We start from the raw sequence: 18842 nt of genomic DNA on the forward strand, positions 1-18842 counted from the left end.
CTTGCACTGTGGCACTGAACAGCAGTGCCACAGTGCCCAAAGCATCTATAACCAGCAAAAACACATGAGGCAACAGCAAAAAAATGGAAGGGAGACCCACGCCAATGGTGCCAGGTCTAACACATCTCAAAAAAGTTTGTTAGCCGACAATTAAGCTGAACGTCAACAGGGTTGAAGCAAAGCTTCACTGCCTGCCTGCAGGACCGGGTGCCATAATACCTGAAAAAGGGACGCAACAAGGTGCATCTTATATCCTTTAAGTTGGGACAGTTACAGATTACATGAATAATGTCCTCCTTCCCACTTCCGCATAGATGGCAAGTCAGTGTACCTCCTCTTCTTTCCCATGGTGGGAGGTGGAGATTAATCGCAATTATCCCCAATCGCAGCTTTAGAAAACTTTCCTTTGTTCTTATTTTGACTCCTGCACTCAAGTAGGATTGGGGTTTAAGCCTTGCGTAATCACTGAGCACTATCCAGCCGTGTGCCTTTTTAGTAAGAATTGCTTTGTCTTCTAAAACAGATAACATGGACGTTGTCTTTTTCACTGCTTTTTTGAAGGAAAGATGATCTGTTGGTATGGCCCGGAGTTCAGACAGACCCAGTAGCTCAATGGAGTCAAACAGGCAATCCCTGGCTGAGCATTTTCAATGATGAAGTAAGGCGTTCCAGAGGTGGGAGTTTAGGGATCCTGCCTCTGCACTTCGGATTTTATGCCAACTTTTTACATAAGCACTCCTTCTTTCCACAGTTTGTCTTTGGACCCCAAATTCCAGCCATATTTGAGCATGGGAGACATATTTTGGAAGATGGAAAATTGCTCTATAAGAATTGACTATTACTACGTCTAGGGCTGCCGCGTCTTTGCCTTTAAGAGCCTTACTCCCGTATTTTAGTGTCGGCAGCAGTTTGCTCCGCAGAACCTGTAGGAAGGGATCAAGCGTGAGGTCGGGAAGCCGTCTCTTCAATGATTTCAGTGCTCTATAAGTTGTAGTTCCCTTTCTCCGCATGGACTCTAGTCGAGGTTTAAAGGAGCTTTTATGGTCCATTAGTATTCCAAGATATTTATAACTCGTAATATCTCCAACTGGACACTGATCACGGCCGAAGACACTGCCTCGACCATGAAAAGCATCCCCTCGGGGGGCCCCCATGACCCCTGGCCCCCTCACATCTACCACAGGCCGCGGCTGCCATCGCACCCGAACTACAATGTACCATCAACACCAACTTCAAAACAGGCACATTCCCAGACGACTGGAAGCGAGCAGAAGTCAGACCTCTGCTCATGAAGCCCACCGCTGACCCCACCGACCTCAAAAACTATCGGTCCATCCCGCTCTTCCCCTTCTCAGCCAAAGTTGCAAAGAAAACAGTTGACAGGAAACTGCCACGATTCATTGAAGAGAATGCCATCCTCGCCCCATCTCAATCCGGATTCCGAAGCAACCACAGCACAGAGACCGCCCTACTCGTCGCCACAGATGGCATCCGCACCCTCCTGGATCAAGGCCACTCCGCAGTCCTCATCCTACTCGACCTATCACCGGCTTTTGACACCGTCTCCCACCGCACACTAGTCGCCAGACTACACGACGCAGGCATTCAAGAAACAGCCCTGGACTGGATCCGATCATTCCTCACCGGAAGAAGCCAAAGGATCAGACTCCCACCCTTCCTCTCCGACCCCATGAAAATCACCTACGGAGTCCCACAGGGTTTATCCCTGAGCCCCATCCTCTTCAACATCTGCATGCCTCGCAGCCATCGCCTGACAACACGGCCTCAACATCGTATCCAACGCCGGAGACACCCAGTGTCACGGGGTCATTCCGCAGGATCCATACGCAGTGATAAGCTCCACCTCCGGACCTGCCAAACACCCTGATGGTCAAATACGTACAGGGTGTTTGGTGGATACGGCGAGGGAAAAAACCCCTAAACAGGGGAAAAACCCAGGGAGGGAAAGGAAGGGTCAGCAGGGAAGGGAAGCTGAAAAACAAAGCACACAGTTTAGTACATACAATACTTTCTACTCTCAATGTATCTCACTACAGAACAGAGCTTCCCCTGAGTCAGTACCTTTATGGCGGCTACACCGCAGCGTTCTTTCCTTGAACCTTCCTCCCCTACAGAACACAAACACAAGGGTTAGAGAACACTGCCCCCTCGTCCACCTAAGAGGTATCTAGGTATCAGGCGATGGTCACGCACCCTCTTTATAAAGTGAAACGCCCAACATTAATCATCTCCTGCGGGGTTTGCTCCAGGTAAGTTCCTGTTAGTACACCACACTAGAAGCTCTCCTGAAAAAGTAGGGATCAATAAAGTCTAGCTATGAGGTATATATTGCTCCATATACGCCAAGTTTATAATCGTCCATCCAAGTCTATCAACACGGGAGGGCGTAGTGGTGAACTACTGCCGTCCGCGTTGTATGCCTTATTCTGTCCAACGGTCTGCGATACCTTCGTGACGGCAATGAGAAGGAATTCCCTCCCTCGCACTCCGCCCCTTGCAGGCGTCGTAGGTGTATGCGTGCGTCACCCTGTTCCCCTTGTCTCCGGGAGAACAAAGGACCCTGCCCCGGACTTCGCTCCCCGGCACCCCAGCCTAAACCCTGGTACCTGCCCGAGCGTTTCGCCCGTCTCAAACTCCGCCCCCTTGGGCTCTCCGACCAAACGAGTCCTCTCTCCCTAACTCGGGAGTCTGGAACCGCTCTTCTGCTGCTGCGTCTCGTACAGCCTCCGGATACGTATTAACTGGACTCCGCGTCTCCCGCCAAGTCCTCTGGAATCACGAACAATTTCCCTACCGGTCTCGCCCCTCTATATCCTTCCGGCGGCCGGGGCTTCTGGGATTTGTAGTTTAAAACCCACGAAAGCGTGGGAGTTGTAGTCCAGGCAGGCGCCTCGACTAGATCCTGACAGTACGTCCTCCTCCCCTGCGCCTTCTAGGCCCAGGTTTGGAAGGGAATTTCCGATGAAAGGAAGCTACGGCCCTTGGTGCATGCACGTTGTACCAAGGTTCCCAAGAGTCCTCCTCCTCCGAATAGCCTTTCCATGCCACTAAGTACCATAGTACCCCTCTGCGCACCTTGGAGTCCTTTATGGACCTCACTTCGTATTCCAGCCCTTCTTCGCATTGCACTGGCGGGGGTGTTCTCCTCTGGGATGTCAGTGCCTTCTTCAATAACTGAACGTGGAATACCGGATGAATCCGTAGAGTGTTTGGTAACTTTAGTTTGTAAGCAACGGGATTGACCTGTCGCACTATTGGATATGGGCCAATAAATCTTGGATGAAAGATGCTTCTCATCTTGAACCGAAGGTTTCTGGTGGACAGCCACACCTTCTCTCCTACCTGAAACTGAGGACCGGGAGTTCTGTGTTTGTCCTCCCATCGCTTATATGTCTCTTTTGCCTTTACCAAGTGTGTGTGCACAGACCTATGCATCTTTCTCAAGGCTCGAAGGCGTTCCCTCAAGCTGGGTTGGTTGTCCACTTCTGGAGGGATGTCAATGGGCAAAAAGCGGGCGTCATAACCGTAAGTGGCTCTAAAAGGGGACATTCCCGTTGAGCTATGCCAGGCATTGTTATAAGCCAACTCGGCCATCCATAGTAGATCCACCCATGAGTCCTGCGCTTTCTGGGAATAACACCGCAAATATTTTTTCAAGGTCTGGTTCAGCTTTTCCGTCTGACCATCCGTCTGCGGGTGAAAGCTGGTGGATAGAGCTGCTTCAACCCCCAGGGCCTGACACCAAGTTCTCCAAAACCGTGCAATGAACTGCGGGCCCCTGTCAGACACGATCACCTGCGGGACTCCGTGTAAACGTATGACCTGAGACGCCACCATCTGGGCGGTTTGGCTGGCTGTGGGTAGAGTGGTACACGGGATAAAATGACCCATCTTGGTTAGATTATCAACCACCACCAGGATAGCCGTACACCCCTGATCCAGGGGCAATCCTGTTATGTAGTCCAGACTAATGTTCTGCCATGGGCGATCAGGTGTGGGCATGGGCCTTAGTAAGCCCCTCTTCTTAACGTTCTCCCCCTTGGCTCTGGCACATTCCTCACATTCCGTCACCCATCGCCGGGCATCCTCCCCCAAGGTTTCCCACCAAAAGTACTTGTGTAGCAGACGTTCTGTCTTTGTAATCCCAGGATGTCCCGCCAAGGGTATTACGTGACACCATACAAATGCCTTTTTTCGTAGTTCCCTGGTGGGCAGATACAAGCTGTCTCCCTGAAAGGGCAACCCTTGTCTCACCTTCCGTCCCGCTTTACTGGCAGCCCATTGTTCCCAAGCCCCCACTGACTTGGCCTTCTTCACCATATCCAGGAACCTCTCGGCTCTAACCACACATAACACCTTGGTTGCCGGTATAATGGCTTGCGGGATCCCCTCTGTATGTTCTCCTGGCATCCCTTGCCTGGACAAGGCGTCTGCTTTACGGTTATCTATTCCTGGTCTATATGTCACCACGAAATTAAACTCGGCAAAAAAAAGCATCCAGCGCATTTGTCGTTGCGTCAGATGCCTCGCCGATGACATATACTGAAGATTGCGGTGATCGGTATACACCGTCACCGCATGTCGTGCCCCCCACAGGTAGTGCCTCCACTCCTGGAATGCTCGTTTGATTGCTAATAGCTCTTTTTCAGCTACTGTGTAGTTGAGCTCTACAGGACTCAACTTGCTAGACAGGTAAGCCACCGGATGGAGGCTACCGGTGAATGTATCCCTCTGGGATAATACCGCCCCTATCGCTTCATCCGAAGCATCGGCTTCCACTACAAAGGGTAGTTCCAGCACCGGATGGATTAACACCGGAGCTGTGGTGAATGCTCTCTTTAGGGTTTTAAACGCCTCTTCTGCCTCTTTAGTCCATACAAAGTGTACCCCCTTTTTCAATAGTCGGGTTATTGGGACGGCCGTCTGCGAGAACTGTGCGATGAAACGGCGGTAGTAATTTGCGAACCCCAAAAAACTTTGCACTTCCCGCACGTTCTTTGGGGCTGGCCATTCCTGCACCGCCCTGACCTTCCTATCTGACATCTGCAATCCCTTGGCACTGAGATTCACTCCACCTCCGGCACCCCAAACTCGCACTTACTCAATTTTACATACAATTGATGTTCTCGCAGCTTCTCCAATACCTTCATTACGTGTTTGGTATGACTAGCTTCATCCCGTGAGTATATCAGTATATCATCGATATACATAACTACAAAACGGTCCACATAATCTTTTAACACGTCGTTTATAAAGTATTGGAAAGCCGCTGGGGCATTACAGAGCCCAAAGGGCATGACCAAATACTCATACAAACCATACCGCGTCTTGAACGCCGTCTTCCACTCATCCCCCTCACGTACTCTGACCAGGTGATAGGCCCCCCGTAAATCCAACCGGGTATAGATCTTGGCCTCCCTCACCTGGTCGAGCAACACGGAGATGAGCGGTAGAGGGTAACGGTTACGTACGGTGTTTTTGTTCAACACGCGGTAATCTACACATGCCCTCAGATCTCCATTGGCCTTCGCTATAAAGAAGATGGGGGAAGCTGCAGGGGATCGAGACGGTCTGATAAAGCCCAATTTGAGGTAGTGGTCTATGTATTCTTTTAGATGGTTTGTTTCTGGAACAGACAAGGCATACACTCTACATGAAGGGATGGTAGCCCCTTCTACCAAATCAATGCGGCAATCATACTCCCTATGCGGGGGCAGAGTGTCCGCCTTGATTTCGCTAAACACGTCCCCAAATCCTCTATATTCCCTAGGGAGTTGTACATTGGTTTCTGCGGCAGTAGCCGCCAAGTAAGGGGAGGCCAAGGCTGCAATATGTATTGAAGGGCTAGGCGAAAGATGCTCTTGACAAAATTCGGATGAGAACAGGAGTGTCTTATTTCTCCAATCCACCGTAGGGTTATGTAGGCAGAGCCATGGCATGCCCAGGATAACCTCATACTGTGGGGCCGCTATGATGTTTAGCGACAACCTCTCCGCATGGATGAGTCCCTGCAACAGCACCGATAGACCCACCTCTGATGTTCTTTCCGTTATCTGTCCTGACTTCAATGGTTGCCCGTCTACCGCTAACACCTCTTCCGGGTTCTCTCTCGGAACACGGGGTAAAGCTAATCGGGACACTAGGCCTTCGTCGATGAAATTGCCTGTCGCTCCGGAGTCTAGCATCACCCATACCTTATGGGACTTGCTCTCGCATTCGAGCGTCATACTTATGACTAGATGTGCCTCGGTTTCCCCTATATCTCTCGTGGAAAGCGATGTGAGTTTCCACGCGGGTTCTCTCTCAACCCCAGGTTTGTTGTCCTCAGACAGCCCCATGTCCGGGGCTAAGGAAGATACCGCTACTCTCTTGAATCTATTGACCCCCGTACTCCTGGGTTTGGAGGGGCATTCCCGAACGTAATGCCCCTTTTTTCCACAGTACATACAAAGGCCCTGAGTCCGCCTGACTTCCCTCTCTTCTTTCGTTATCGGAGCACGAAGGGCACCTATCTCCATGGGTTCCGGACTGCCTTCTGACCCTCCCACTGTCTTCCTTGGGGGCCTGTCATAACCAACGGTCCCTTTCTCCCATTTTCTCCTACCGCTTCCTCACTCCGTCATGCGACTGTCTAGTCGTAACGCCAGATTGATCATATCCACGCACGTTTGAGGCTGTGGATCTACTTGCGCCACCACGTCCTTCAGATCCTCCTTTAATCCCTGATAAAAAAGGGACATTCTTTTTTCCTCCGGCCACTCGGCCTCAGCCACCAATCTATTAAAAGAAGTCAAATACGTAATTAGCTCGCCTTTCCCCTGCCTCAATTCCATGAGTTCTTTGTCTACACAAAAAGTGGTGGCCCTTCTATCGAAGACCTTCTCGAACTCTGATCTAAACGCAGCCCAGTCTGACAAGATATAGTCGTTATTCCGTACAAGCGGTACCGCCCAATTGGCCGCATCCCCCGTCAGATAGGATATGGTGAAAGCCACCCGGGAATGATTGGTGGGGAAAGAAGCAGGCTTACATGAAAAATGTAACAGTATCTGCGTTAGAAAAACCTGCGTTTTTCGAGGGTCCCCAGAGAACCTCTCTGGTGTAGCCAAAGGAATGGGCGGGGGCACAGTTACCTGTACGGAGGAAGCAGGAGTAGAGGCACTAAAAGGGTTTCTGGTTAACTGTTCTACTTTGTCTTTTAGGGCACTTGTTTCTGCTCTCGCCGCCGCCAGCTCCTGCTGAACCACGACTAAAGCACCTAACACCTCCTCCATGGACGCCATTATCACTGCGAAATGAACCGGGCAGAATGTAATTTGTGGGTTTGTGATTCTGTCACGGGGTCATTCCGCAGGATCCATACGCAGTGATAAGCTCCACCTCCGGACCTGCCAAACACCCTGATGGTCAAATACGTACAGGGTGTTTGGTGGATACGGCGAGGGAAAAAACCCCTAAACAGGGGAAAAACCCAGGGAGGGAAAGGAAGGGTCAGCAGGGAAGGGAAGCTGAAAAACAAAGCACACAGTTTAGTACATACAATACTTTCTACTCTCAATGTATCTCACTACAGAACAGAGCTTCCCCTGAGCCAGTACCTTTATGGCGGCTACACCGCAGCGTTCCTTCCTTGAACCTTCCTCCCCTACAGAACACAAACACAAGGGTTAGAGAACACTGCCCCCTCGTCCACCTAAGAGGTATCTAGGTATCAGGCGATGGTCACGCACCCTCTTTATAAAGTGAAACGCCCAACATTAATCATCTCCTGCGGGGTTTGCTCCAGGTAAGTTCCTGTTAGTACACCACACTAGAAGCTCTCCTGAAAAAGTAGGGATCAATAAAGTCTAGCTATGAGGTATATATTGCTCCATATACACCAAGTTTATAATCGTCCAATCAAGTCTATCAACACGGGAGGGCGTAGTGGTGAACTACTGCCGTCCGCGTTGTATGCCTTATTCTGTCCAACGGTCTGCGATACCTTCGTGACGGCAATGAGAAGGAATACCCTCCCTCGCACTCCGCCCCTTGCAGGCGTCGTAGGTGTATGCGTGCGCCACCCTGTTCCCCTTGTCTCCGGGAGAACAAAGGACCCTGCCCCGGACTTCGCTCCCCGGCACCCCAGCCTAAACCCTGGTACCTGCCCGAGCGTTTAGCCCGTCTCAAACTCCGCCCCCTTGGGCTCTCTGACCAAACGAGTCCTCTCTCCCTAACTCGGGAGTCTGGAACCGCTCTTCTGCTGCTGCGTCTCGTACAGCCTCCGGATACGTATTAACTGGACTCCGCGTCTCCCGCCAAGTCCTCTGGAATCACGAACAATTTCCCTACCGGTCTCGCCCCTCTATATCCTTCCGGCGGCCGGGGCTTCTGGGATTTGTAGTTTAAAACCCACGAAAGCGTGGGAGTTGTAGTCCAGGCAGGCGCCTCGACTAGATCCTGACACCCAGCTCAACCTCTCCCTCACCAAAGACCCCCACCACTGCCAAACTCAACTTCCAGAAAGGAATGCAAGACGTCGCAGTCTGGATGACCAACAGGTGCCTGAAGCTCAATGCTGAGAACACAGAAGTCCTCGTCCTCGGTACCACCTCTTCTGCATGGGACAGCACCTGGTGGTAGACCGCCCTCCGAAGCCCACCTACCTCCGCAGATCACGCCAAGAACCTCGGCATCATACTCGATTCATCACTCACCATGAACCGACAGGTCAACGCCGTCACCTCCAGCTAATGACCATCCTCTGCAAGAACTTCAAGTGGCTGCCCCCCTGAGTCAAGGAAGACAGTCACCCTCGCACTCCTCATCAGCAGACTGGGCTATGGAAACGTACTCTACGCTGGCATCAACAAGTCCTTACTCCGCAAACTCCTGACAATACAGAACACTGCCACCAGACTCGTCCTCGGCATCCCCCGACATGAACAAATCAGTCAACACATACAAAGTTTCTACTGGCTCCCCGTGAAGAAAAGAGTCACTTTCAAAATCCTCACTCACGCCTACAAATGCCTACACAACAACGGACCCAAATACCTCAACGACAGAATCAACTTCCACGTACCCAAAAGAAACCTCCGATCTTCCAACCTCGCACTGGCCGAAACCCCTCGCATCCACAGAGCCAGAGCAGGCGGAAGATCCTTCTCTCACATTGCAGCCAAGAACTGGAACGAGCTACCGGCAGACATTAGACGCACCCCCTCCCTGAACACCTTCAGGAAGACCCTCAAGACCTGGCTCTTGGGCTAAACAGATCTGCGCACACCGCCCCTCAGCGCCTTGAGACCCTCACGGGTGAGTAGCGCGCTGACAATTCCCTGATTGATTGATTGATTACCACCCAGCAGTGGCGTAGTAAAGGTGCCATGCCATGGACCAAGTGCACGCATGGAAAAGGGTCGCCTACAAATGCTGGTAAGGTAGCAAAATACAGAGGTAAGGATTCTGTTAGTCCCTCAGAACTGTGGGCCATGTTGCCACTGCACCTGCTGCACTGTTGATAGCTACACCCACTCCCCCTAGCCTTCTCTCCCTCCTCAGTATTTATTTAGTTCTCCACTCTTCTTCATTCTTTCCATGTGTCTACATACTTCATTTTAGATATCCATACTCCCCTTCTTTTGCTTTCTCTCTCACGCCACATACCATATTTCACTCTCCCAAACTCCAACCAGTATCTCTTCACTTCCACTCCCATCACTCCATTCTCCACTAATGTTCCAGTTCTACACTGTAACCCTCATGTCTCTTTTCTTCTCCTGCATTACTCAAGTAATTTTTATTCCATTTCCTCTCCCCTTCGCTTCACCCTCACCATCTTTCACCATTTTTCCCAGCATCTCTGCATACATCAAAATCTTCCTACCTTCCAACTTTGACTTTACCCATGGATCTCCAAGCTCTTATTCTTCTCTTACGAGTCTCCATGCATCTGTACACCCGTACTTGTATATCTTCATACTCCTTTTTTCTGTCTTCCCCGGTATATTACTAGTTTCCACCTTTCGTCCTCCCTCCAATCTCCCATTACATCTCTGCTCTTCTTTCCCTCTTACCATTCTCTCCTCTGTATTTCTATTCTGCTTCTCTCCTTACCTCTGGCTCTTGGTCTAAACTTTTCCACTCCACCGTCACTTTCTCTCACTTTTCTTTCTCTCTCCTGTACTTTTCTATGTCTCCCTTGTCTCTCTCCATCTGATCTTTTATTGTTGCCTATACATCTCCATCATTCCATTTGATTTCCACTGCATCTCTCAATTCCTCCCTTTATCTATGCTCTGCTATATCACTTTCTCTCCTGTATCACTCCACCCCTTTGATTCGCTCACCATTCTCCAATATATCTCTAAATTCTGCCCTGCACCATCTCTTCTGTTCCAATTGTCTACATTTTCCATATCATCTCTAGTGCCTCTCCACCCTCCTCTTTTTTTTTATACCCAGCATATTGCTTCACATCTAGTACTGCCATTATCTATGGATGTGAATGTGTCCATTAACCGCATTATCAAAAGAAAGCTAGGAGGGTGCGGCTAACTGACGAAGATGGTGGACACATGATTTTGAGCTGTGGGTTGCATCCACTTAATCCAACATCATCTGTCGAAACACTGGCCTCCCCTGAATCTAAAGGAGAGTGTGCTGTGGTCCTGCTGGTCTGATCCCCTCCAGGACTGCAGGAACGGACTGATGACACCGGTCCCGTGATGAGATGCCAGGGACTTGCTGCTTCTCTCGGCCTGGTGGCCTCAGGCTCTTCGGCAGTAGCCAGACCTGGGCTGCAGACACAAGGCCATCTTGTAGAGATTGAGGGCAGGCGACTGACCATGCCCCGACAACAAGAGTTGCGGAGGTAGCCTCTGGCTAGTCCAAAGCCCTTTGGCCCAAAACAAAAAATAACTGCACACAGCAGCCAGCTTCTGGCCTAGAGAAGGTAAGAGGGACACCAGTCCTGACACTGGCCGGTGTCTATCTGGCGGAGGAGAGTTGGGATACCACTTTGGCAAAGCAAGCTTGAGGAAGGAGGACGAATTGGGCTGGGGCCAGGCCTCAAGCACTGAGATAGTACCAGATAGAGGCTAGTTTCAGAGGCTGGATAGGTCCTATGTCCCTAACACCTGCCTATCAGTGGGATGGTGAGGAACTTGCAGTCGCCTTCGGCCCAGAGGCCCTGCAGCAGTGACCAGACCTTGGCTGCGGACGTGAGACACCAGCTGCAAAAAATGAGGCAGGGTGGACTTTTGCCAGACTAAGGCCATTTGATCCGACACAAAGATTGTCTGCCGCAACAGCCTGCTTTCGACCTGGAGGAGACAAGGAAGATACCAGCCATGACACTGCGCGGAGTCCCGCATGAGAAAGGTGAGCGGGCCACCATTTCAATGGGAAGGCCTGACGGGGCACAGGAATTGGATTGAGATTTGGTCCCCAGGACTGAGACGGGTACTGCACCCAGGGTTCCTGCCATCCGTCTATCTTTTTTGCCTCCATGCCCCACTCCAACTGCATTAGGCTAATGGCCACAACTCTGAGGCCTATTTTTCTCTTTGACATTCCTTTCCATCCGGGGTAGATGAGCTTGGGGAGCAATGTGGTGGTATTTTCCCCCTCCCCGTCCTGCACCTGAATGGTGACCTGGAAGTAAAGGAAGAGCTCCCATAAAGAACACACTCTTCCCCACGGCCCTCCTCACTAGGGGTGACCTGAAGCAGCCAAAATCAAATTTGCTGGGCTGTCAGTAGACCCATTCCCACTCCTTACAGCCTCCACTCCTGACTTTATGTGGCAGGCCTCGTCAGACAGAACCTCCCTCCACCCCACAACTCTTATGTTCGCCGACACGGCGATGGGTAAAGAAAAGCGCCAGGCCCAGTCTGTGCAGGGCAAGTTTGACAAAAACACTACCCTGCACCCCCTCTTCCACCACATCAGACATTACACAGGATGATGAGGTTGGGGTACCCCAAGGATCCGTTGCTTTGGGCCTACATGCCATACAAGACTCTAGGACCTCCCTGGAAGGGAAAGTCAGAGAGATAAGTGTGGACCACTCTCTACTCCATCAAGATTATAGGAATGTAGTTGGTAGAGTCAACTTGTACATTTCAAACTGTGATCAGAGATCTGCGGAAAACAGTTCAGCTATTAAAAACCTGTGCAGAAGATGCAGAAGGCTGTTCAAGAAGGAACAATATCTGGATTGTAGGTATTTTAGAAGGCGCAGAGAGATCCAGCCCCATGCAATTTTTCGCAATGTGGCTGTAAACATGAATCCTAACTGAAGAGCTGTCTCCATTCTTCAACATTAAATGTGACCAGGCATTGTTTGAATCCTCAATTATACTGACCAAGATGTGATTTTGTGGACCTCCGGTAAAAATGGTCAGCTACTCTATGGCTTTGCCTCAGTCATGGTCTTTCCAGACTGTACCCTTAAAGTCCAACAGCAACACCGATCCTTCCTGGAAGTTAAAAGGAAACTTCGGACATGCAATATATGTTGCTTTTCCCTGCACACCTCAAGATGATATACAAGGAAAAAAACTGTTTTCGACATGCTTGAAGACGCATGGGGTTGGGTGGAGAAAGGCCCATACCTTACTCATATGCAAACAGCTTTCCTGGTCACCTCCGAGGGGAGTCCAGGAGCATGGAAGCAACTGCTATGCCGCAGCAGGACAAACAGGAGGAGGGACTGATCGGCAATGTCTGTGTGCCTCAGCCCCGGGCCTCCATGCACTCCCTCAGGGAGAGACATCCCACGTACTGACTTCAACAAGACATGAACTAGCCTTTATGCTCACCTAACCCATGCAACCGTGGGCTTGTCACCATACTGGACTACCTCTCTTGTTGGTTGATTACTGATTTGTTTTTAAGAATTAGGTAAGATATTAGGGATTTGCTTGCTTCACTGTTAGGGTGACAGATACTTTACAGATAAGGGGGTCAGGGTAATAGTCTGAGGGATGGGGTTTGGAGGGAGGAGGGTGGAAGGTGTTTTTGGAGGAACACCAGTTGCAACCTTCCTGTTAAAGTTATGTATCAGATGACTTCCTCTTGTGTAGGACGCAGATATATAGCCCGCATAATCATATCATAATATGTGCCATCCTGATGCAATCACCACAAAATAAGTTCCACTGTATCCTTATGTGAAATTTTAATGGGCATAATGACAAATTTAAATGAGGTGCAGTCCTCCGCTACATTAAAAAGCTGAACCCTAATGTCTTTCTCCTCCAAAAAACACACTTGATGGATAAACATTGTATGTTCCCGGGCCGGCAAGGTTATACCCAGGCATAATATGCGGGTTACACTGGGGAAACAACAGGTGTCGCTATACTCCTGCGGAACTCTTTTCCCCTGGTCCCGTCTACGGGCTCTTCCGACCCACTGGGTTGCTTCCTCACTCATACTGGTACCTTAGAGGGACAAACATGGTCTATTGTAAGTGCTTATATCCCTCTGGTGGTGATCGACTCTTCACAGGCCACCCTTCTAGCCCAAATCGCACTACTAACCACAGGAACCTCCATACTCAGCAGGGATTTTAACGCCGTAATGAATCTGAACCTGGACGCTCGTAGCGGCAGGTGGACCTCCAGAACCACCCCGCTTAAGACATGGGTTATTTCCCTTGGGTTCTGTGATGTCTGGAGGAAATGACACCCAGATACCTAACAGTTTACCTTTTTTCTCTCACCCCAACTCCTCTTTTTCCCATATTGACTACTTCTTTAGGCCAGCCATGGGGTAGACTGATGTGAAAGGGGTAAAAATCCTCCCACGCAGCTTGTCAGATCATTCCTCAGTGGAATTGTGCCTGGGAATAGAAAGGTCGGCTGCTCTGGGTGACTGGCTACTCAATGCTTGGTGGCTAAAATATGAGCACTTTGTTGACTGCCTCCGGTGGGTAGTATCTCCATATTTTGAGACCAGCGTTTGTTCGGTAGACTCAGTCACAACTATATGGGAAGCCTTTGAGGCAGTGACCCGTTGCCACATTACGTTTTTCATTATAAGTACAAGAAAAGAGCAGGAGCGAGAAGTGGCAGCACGTGGAGCTTTGGAACAGTTAGCCGCAGCAGTGAAAGACTTGCCACAACTCAGACTGAACACAGTCAAGAACAATTGGCTGGTGTCCCAACAGCGCATCTATAATTGGGGAAATAAAGCAGACCACCCCTCTAGTGGCTGGTGACACACCAGAGACCTGGATTCCAGAGTAATTCTGTGTGTGTGCCGTAGCGATGGAGAGCTGTTCTTCGAAGCCGGCCCTATTGCAGAGGTATTTGTGGATAATAACTCTATGCTCTATGTCGGCTGCACCCCGCCAGACCTAGGGAGGACTGTCCCTATAGCCAATGACCTTCCTATATGCTCTCTCAGTGAGGCCCAGAAAGAAGAAATAGAGACTCCCATTACACTTAAGAAGATACACCACACCAATGTGTCCCTAAACTCCAGCAAGACCCCAGGCCTGAACGAGTTCCAAGCCATAGTCTTCAAACAGTACTCATCCTTGCTAGCCCCCCACCTCCTTGCTCTCTACAAGGAAACTAGTGTGAAGGAACGCCTAACGCAGGACATGAGAGGAGTCCCCCTTATTGTCATCCATAAACTGGGGAAGGATCCCGCTGACTGTGCCTCCTACCAGCCGATCTTCCTGATAAATAATGAAACGAAAACATGACTTCTGCAAGTCATCCATTCCCTCATCAAACTTGATCAGAATGGCTTTGTGTTAAACCATGGGACCAGGCACTGCAGCCGCCACCTAATCATGGCCAGACCTGGGGAGATGCCGGAGACAACTGCCTTGACTTTAATCGATTTCGAAAAAGCTTTTGATTCGGTCCATTTGCCATTCATGTTCCACAACCTCCACAGGATGAACTTCAGACCCCACTTCTTACAAATCCTCTAAATGTTGTACTATAAACCCTGAGTTCAGGTCTGGGTCAACAGCACTCTGTTCTCTATATTCACAATTGAGAGGGGCACCAGGCAGGGCTGCCCTCTCTCCCCGCTTTTCTTTGCACTTGTGGTCGAGCCACTATAGGAATGGATCAATTGAGATGCCCAACTATTGGGTATCCCCTGGGACACTACATGCGAAGACCGGGTTCAAACCACCCCCACATTGCAGGACCAATGAACCATAATAAATCCTAACATGTTCCTATAGTAGGCCCTTGCTCCATTGTTGCTGCTGCCTGGCCTCTTACACGGACTACTTGGGAATACATTTCACCACAGACCAAAAACAATCTCTGAATCTCAACATTTTCCACTTACTGCAAACCATGTTCAGGGAGATTTTGGTCTGGGTCAAACTACATTTATCGATCATGGTCTGCAGAGCACTGTGTAAAATAGTGGCTCTGCTGCAAATTTTATACATCCTCCAAAACTTCCCCTACACCATAGCCCCATCCCTCTTCTCTGACATTGCTGCACTACTAGTAAATATCTCTGGGCTGACGCACAACCCCGAATTTCTCTCACTAATTCCATACAAGCAATCTTCAATGGTGGGTGGGGGATCGCAGACATGCACCTGTATTACTGGGCATTACAACTGGTGGCAATAAATGACTAGATATTTGGGGACTGGGATGACTGTTGTAATTTACTTGTATTCTGTTGTGCAGAGCCAATGTCAGTGGTCGTCCTGGTGACAGAATGTGGGTCTCATGGTTCTATGATGAGACTGGCATTCTGACTGAGGAGACGTTGGAGAGCTGACCTGTTAGCTGAACCTGTCGGTGGTTGAAGATAATAAAGTCTTCCTTTGGATTACAATTCTTCTGTGGATTTATTACTGGCGACGAGGATGGCAATTGGGGATGAAAAATTCTCTGCTGTACGGAAACAAGCCATATTATTGCATAATCTTGGAGTTGAAGGCAGGAACACTTATGACAGCATGGATCCCCTAACTATTGGTAGTGGAGATGGAGAACCATCAGATGTCTATGACAATGTTAGAACAATATTTTGGACCGCGTATAAACGTTGTTTTGGAACGTCATAGATTTTTCACAAGGGTTCAGGGTCCTGCAGAACGCGTTGGAACTTACGTTGCTTCCTTAAAAACATTAGCACGCACCTGTGACTTTGGTGAATTGTCGGATTCCTTAGTAAGGGATCAACTTGTACGGTGCACAAATAGTTCAAGAGTACAAGGGAAGCTACTGTCGAAAAATCCCTCATTGTCTGAAGCAATCGCTATTGTGGAAGGTGTTGAGAACACTTCCTCTTGGGTGAAAGAAATCAGGAAAGACAAGGAGGATGGTAACCAAACTCATAATGAACATACCAAGAAAGGTCAGGGTAGTGTCCACTCCATGTCAGAGTGTGACGATGAGACAGATTTTTCTGAGGGGATTGCTAAAGTGTCGTTGGGATCGAAGAATAAGAATACCTTGAGGAACACTCAGTCACATACCGTAACTAGTAGGGACAAAGATATCCAACAGAGAAATGTGCGTGAGCCTCGACAACAGCGTGTTTTTGATAGGGAGAAGATCAGCAATGATGTTAGGAGAGTACGCTGTTATAGATGTGGATGCTTTTCACATTCCTCAAGTTTTCCTAACTGTTATGCCAGAGACTCGATATGTTTAAATTGTGGTATCAAGGGACATTATGCTCGGGTTTGTAAATCCTCGAAGAAAAGTCACAATGTAGATAACCCTTCTGACATGATTCGTACTTTAGTCATATCCAATATTTCAGAAGTGGAAGACAAGGTGGACTCTGGAAAGGTCACCATGCCTTTTTGTGACATTTCTGTTGATGATAACAGTTTCACTGTCATGGCTGACTCTGGCTCTCCTTTCACACTGATTGGAAACAAGATTTGGGATGAAATAGTTGGGTTGGAGAGTGTGATGTTACAGCCTCCGGATATTGCTCCTTTTAGTTATGGAGGTTCCTGTGTGGACATTGTTGGATATGTTACTGCTAAGATTGGATTTAAACAGAGAGTAATAACGGGCAAAGTTTATATTGCTGTAAGGGGTGACAATCTTCTGGGGTGGAGGCATCAACGTGATTTGGGTATAATTTTAAATCCCAATGCCACTGACCCGAGGGATCAAGTCATGTTGATGGATGAGATGTGTGAGAGGTTGAGTGGAAAGATTTCAAAGATTGATGATGTGGATAGTAATGAGAAGTATGTCAAGGACTTCCCGGAAGTGTTTTCGGATACTCTGGGTTGTTTAAAAGGTTTTGAACATCGGATTATTTTGAAGAATTCGGCTAAGCCTTGTGTACATAAGGTGCGCAGAGTGCCAAATTTGATGATGGAACCTTTGAAGTTGGAACTGAGGAGATTGCTGGATTTGAAGGTGATTGAGGAGATTGAGGCATCAGAGTGGCTTGCCCCAGTGGTTTTAGCACCCAAGGATGGTGGGTCGGCTGTGAGGATGTGTGTGGACTTGCGCGGATTGAATGAATGGATCTGGGTAGATCGGCAACCTCTTCCTAACATTTCTGAATGCATCAGTTTGTTGAAGGGGGCCAAGGTTTTTAGCGTGTTGGACTTGTCCTCCGCGTATCATCAAGTTAAACTTCACAAGGATTCCAGGCATCTAACGTCTTTTGTTACTCCTTTGGGGGCATACCAATTTTTGAGAATGCCTTTTGGGTTGGCTTCGGCGGCGGCTTCTTTCCAAAGGATAATGAAGATGGTACTTGGAGATCTTCCCAACGTCTTGTTCTTCCAAGACGATATCTTAGCTTATGGGAGGTGTGAGAGTGAGCATGAAGAGGTTTTGAGATCTGTGTTGTGCAAATTGAGGGAAAGAGGGCTCACTCTCAAGAGAGACAAGTGTAGAATAGGGTTGAATTCTGTGACTTATCTGGGACACGTTATTTCTGGAGAGGGTATACAACCCAAACTCAAATTAGCAGAGTGTATTGTGAAGGCTCCTGCACCGCAGGATAAGAAACAGGTTAGGTCCTTTCTGGGTATGGCGGAGTTTTACTCTAAATTTGTGAGAAGATTTGCTAGTGTGGTTGAACCAATTAGAGTTTTACTAAGGAAAGGGGTGCATTTTGCTTGGACACCTGAGTGCGAAAGAGCTTTTGAGTTGGTCAAGTCTGAGATTGGAAAGATGCCCACATTGGGTCATTTTGATGCGAAATTAAGAACTATTCTTACGACTGATGCGAGTCTCAAGGGATTGGGGGCAGTACTTTCGCAGGTTGAGGATGGAGAAGAGAAGGTTGTGGCATTTGCCTCCAGGGCTCTTAGAGATGCGGAGGCTAACTATTCTTGTATTGAGAGAGAGGCGTTGAGTGTGTTTTGGGCTATACATCATTTTAAGTTTTATTTGTGGGGGATTCCTTTTGAGGTAAAGTCTGATCATCGCCCCCTTGTTCAAATTTTCTCGAGTCGTCACAGCGACCATTTGACTCCTAGGCTTAAGAGATGGAGTGAAGGGCTACAAGAATTTAATTTTCGTGTGCACTACATTTCTGGCATGAATAACAAGTCAGCTGATTGTTTGTCTAGGTTACCGGCAAATGGTGAAGAACTGAATGATGAGTCTGTGAATGTGTGTTGGGTGATGGAAGATCCGCTCTCAGAGGAAGAGTGGTTAGCTGGTGTTGCTAAGGATGAGGCATTTATTTCCCTGAGAGAGATCGTAGCTAAAGGCTGGCCAAGCTACAGGGATCTTGATCCTGTTGTGGAACCATATTGGTGTGTAAGGGATGATTTGACTTTTTGTGGAGGTAAATTGATGAGGGGAGATAGGATGGTTCCGCCTGGTATTCTTAGGGATAAGGTGGTTAATCTG

The sequence above is a fragment of the Triturus cristatus genome, chromosome 11, assembly GCF_964204655.1.
Source record: "Triturus cristatus chromosome 11, aTriCri1.1, whole genome shotgun sequence".
Lineage (NCBI taxonomy): Eukaryota > Metazoa > Chordata > Amphibia > Caudata > Salamandridae > Triturus > Triturus cristatus.